Genomic DNA, 4,580 nt, shown 5'->3' with positions numbered 1-4,580 from the left:
CAAACACATATGAAGAATTCAAGATAACAGGAATTAATCAAGTTAAATACACCAAAATATAATTGTAGCAAAGACACTAATATTGAAATCATAAATAGACATGATTAGGGCTTCAATCTAGCCCCAATTAAAGTATAAACTACATAACAAAATAAAAGGTGGAAGAGAAGAAAAACCCAAACTCCTCTTAATCTAGCCTTCAGTTCCTTTCCAGAGTTTGTACCTCTTTCTCCACACTTTTTTCTAGAAGCTAAGAGGTCTATTTACAGGCCTTTAGAAGTCCTTGTTACACTAGTAAACCTAGAAAATTTATAGAGTTTAGTCCTATTACAAGTGGGACTTGGAATACCCTAATATGGAAGGAAAGGGCATTCTGGCTGCAGCTCATTGTTCTTCAGTGCACGGGTGCGATCGATCGCAGCCCGTGTGCGCTCGGTCGTACGTCTGTGATCGAGTCTCCTTGTGTGCGCACGAGCGCATGCCTTGCGCTCGTCTGGTCATTCTGCTTGTAGTGTGATGAGAGCCAAATATTGCATATTTGAACCCCTTAATTTGCATTTGCTAAGCCTTTAGCTTTATTATTTTCTGATGTTTTGGTTAGTTTTGGTGTTTTAGTGATTTGTAGGTTGTTAAGAGAAAAATGCGGTTTTAAGGTGAAATTTGCAACTTATTCTAGTAAGTCTGGGGCTTAAGACACTTCATGGAGCATTGGCAGTAAATTGGGATAAAGAGATGATTTGCACCCAACGAGTTCCACTAAAAAAGCCATATCTAGAGTTGTATAACTCGAATTGAAGCAATCTTGGTGTCATTGGAAAGCTAACTCAAATATCTACAAAGTCATGTTTCATAAGAGTAGGCAAATTCCGACTGGAAGTGTGCTCGAGTGCATGTTTAGTGTGATCGAGCGCACTCGCGCCCTATACAGCAAAAGACATGTTGCACGAGTGCAATCGAGCGCACTCGACCAACCTGGCAGCGCTAAAACCATAAAATTAGCTTATAAATATCATTTTTTTCATTGTAAACGTATGGAGGCACACCAGGGGCGCCGTTCTTTGTCGTTTTTGTGTTTTTTGGGCATTTTGTCACTTTGAACTCGAATTATTTTGTAAGTATTTGATTTTAATAAAGTTAATTTAGTTTCTCTATGATTTCTTTTGTCATGAGAGGCTAAATCTTCAACTAAGGTTGAAGATGAAGCCTCGTCGTTGATAAACATTCATGTTCTTGTCGTTTTATGTATACAATGTGATTTTTAATTAAATTGTTGTTCAAAGTCAATTCAATTGTTTGATTAATTTCATTTGATTGAATGTTGTTCTTTTATTTGTGCTAAATTTTATATTCGTTGTGTTTCGTTTAGGGGTACATCTAATGATTGGTTTGAGACTAATATCCATTGTGATCTACGGATACAGTGGATGATTTGATCTCAATTAAATATTCGTTGTGATTCTTTTAACGGATGGATTCATCGAATGATTAATGTGTGTGATTACAACTTTTGAACAATGTATAAACTTTTTGGTTGTCTATTGTATGCTTAAAATTTAAGGACATGTTGTTCAATTTGGCGAGGCGGATTCAGATAACCTTAGTACTTTTCCCATTAATTGTTTTCAAATCATTTAGTTTAGTTTATGCTTTTTTGCACGACAAAAATACGCAACCTGGAACTAGGTTAAGATAAAATTGGTTTAAACTAGAAAATTGATTTTTGCAAACACATCTCCCTGTGGATTCGACCTCGCACTTGCACACACACTTTACTGCACACAACTCGTGCGCTTGCGAGTACAATTAAATTTGTACATCATAGTGCGCTCGATCGCACTACCAGAGCCTCCAGCTTTTCCCAATTTGCTCTTTAAGCTCAATACTTCAAGGTTTTCTTCCTTTTCTTCCAAAGGCCTATAAAGACACAGAAAATATAGAAAATGAAAAATGGCATAAACTAACAACACCAAAGAATTAACATATATAAGTTTAACAGCTAAAATATAAATATTTTGGCACTTAACACACTCCCAAACTTACATATTGCTAGTTCCTTAGCAATACGATACTAAAAACTAAATGAAAAAACAAAAAACAAAAAGATAAATCCATCTTTCGTGGGATGTACGATTGCATTTAGCATATGTAACAAACCTTTTAAATCCCTAGGAATTCCCTAGAAGACAAGTGTAGTCTCGTGAGGTTTTCCAGGAATGTTACCCACAAATATCATGCAAGAGTTCATGTTATTCAAAATTAAGGTATCACTCAAAACCATGATTTTCATTCATTAGCAAGCTTAAAAAGATAAACTCCATCTTCAAAATGAATTGGAATTTTAAAATTTAATCACTTACAAAAGATATGCTAAGGCATCAAAAGTTCGAAAATAGTGTAAAGTGAACTAGCACATAAATATGAAGCTTCCAATTATTTTTAATGTGCAATGTCTTAATATCTTAAAGTTCACTAAAATCCCTATTAGAATGAACAACAATGGCTTTTTTTTTTTTTGTTAGGTTGTGCAATGTTTGGTTCCCTTATGCTTTCTAATTGACCCATGTAACGAGTGTTAAGTCAATGACTCCCAAACTAGATGGTGTTAGGGCATTAGGTGTAGAGACACCCCCTAGGACTTACTAACTCGAGTCAAGAAGACTACGAAACCAAACTATGACATTAACCAAATCAAAATTCTGCACCTTTTGACGTGAACACTTAATGCTTTTGAGGCAAGATGTCCAGTTACTTAGTAAAAAGCTTGTCAATGATATATATATATATATATATATATATCCAGTTTCACCCAAGACATAGAAACACACACATCAGAGGCCTCACAAATTATGTGCTAATGTGCTTGTGTAAGATTAGATCAAACATGTGAATTCTCAACTGTCCTAAGCAAGTAACCAAACTAAAAAACTCAATTATCAGATCAAGTGTACAAAATTTTAAGCTTACCAATGAAATCAAATCACAATTTTTAAGATCAACCAAAATTTTAAGACAAACATGATTATTTATATATATTCTTTTCATAAACAACAAAAATAAAAATAAAATAAAACTGGGACAAAGTGTGTATAAAGTGTCTCCCATACCCCAAACTTAAATTACACATTGTCCTCAATGTGTCTATAACATGGAAATAATTTACTCGAGATATGAAAAGAATTGTCTGGAATAACATGGTTCATAGCACACCCCCAAACTTGAACTGAAGCACACTTGTCCTTGGAAAATAAAACACTAAAACAAATAAAAAGGAAACAAAAACAAGACTAAAGACAAACATAAAAATAAATTGAAAAACAAATAGAAAAATAATAGGATAAACTATGGGGTGCTTCCCATGAGTGCTAAGTTTAATGTCTTCAGCCAGACTGTTGTTCTCCTCTTATTCTCTTATTTCTGTCCCAAAGAAGATGCTTCTAGATTGAGTTTTGTTTCGGATGGAAATCCACCCTGTTTTCTTTCACTGAGCTCTTTAGCCATTTGCCCCATTTGTACTTCTAGTCTTTGCATAGCTTGCTCAGTTCTTTGCATCGCTTGATCAGTTTTTGCATTGATTTGTCTTTGATCATTCATGAATTCCCATTGCGTAGTTGCAAAGGTGCATACCATACTCTCCAGGTCATTCTGCTTTGGTTCTTGCATGGGTTGGCTTGCTTGTTGATAGTTCCTCTGCTGCCCTTGATGGTTCAGAGTATTCTGATTGTTACTCCATGAGAAATTAGGGTGGTTTTGCCACCCTGAATTGTAGGTGTTGGAGTAGGGATTATTCTTAGGAGGATAATTGTTCTATCCCACATAATTTACTTGCTCTTGATTTGCAGATGAATACAAGGGGCAAGTCTCAGTAGTGTGATCAAAATGAGAACATAAAGCACATACTTGGGGTTGCACGGCTTGTTGACTAGGTGAGACGTTCTGAGCAATCATGGCTTTGACAATCATATCTAGCTTTCTTTCCACAACAACCATCTGATTTGGAGGTCCACCACTCAGGTTCACTTTATACATGCTCTTGCTCTTTACTCCTTGCCTCCCTTTGGATGAGAATTGTTGGGAGTGTTCACTCAATGCCTCAAAGAGCTCTATGGCTTCCTCACTACTTTTTTCCATCAGCACACCTCCACAAGCTGAATCAACAATACCCTTGTTAATATCATTTTAACCTTCATAAAAAGCTTGTACCTGATCATCTTGAGGCATGTTGTGATGTGGGCACTTGAGAAGCAGAGTATTGAAGTGGTCCCACGCTTCAAAGAAAAGATCTCCATTTATTTGTTGGAATGATTGAATCTCTCTTCTAAGCTGCCTTGTCTTTTGAGCTGGGAAGAACTTCTTTAGGGACTTACTGGACAACTCTTCCCAAGTATGAATGGACTCTGTAGGCAAGAAATTATACCACAACTTGGCATTGTCTTTCAAGGAAAAGGGGAATAAGACTCACCTGAGTCTCTCCGGACTTAGGCCTTGAACGTGCTGAAGCTTGTAGAGATCAAAGAACTCCATGAGGTGCAAGTTTGCATCCTCCGTAGCTGTACCTCTGAAGCGAGTCAAGGCATTGAGTA

General features: G+C 36.3%; 1 non-coding gene across 1 annotated transcript; it reads left to right on the top strand.

Annotated features, from left to right (window-relative positions):
* The first annotated feature begins 4,216 nt into the window (after window positions 1-4,216).
* On the top strand, window positions 4,217-4,323 carry LOC132186004 (small nucleolar RNA R71). Its single transcript, XR_009440687.1, has one exon. It is a non-coding gene; the product is annotated as a small nucleolar RNA R71 (small nucleolar RNA).
* The last annotated feature ends 257 nt before the right edge of the window (window positions 4,324-4,580 follow it).

The sequence above is a fragment of the Corylus avellana genome, chromosome ca6 (assembly GCF_901000735.1).
Source record: "Corylus avellana chromosome ca6, CavTom2PMs-1.0".
Lineage (NCBI taxonomy): Eukaryota > Viridiplantae > Streptophyta > Magnoliopsida > Fagales > Betulaceae > Corylus > Corylus avellana.
Note: the sequence above shows the minus strand (reverse complement) of the source record. Positions and strands in the feature narration are given on the sequence as shown.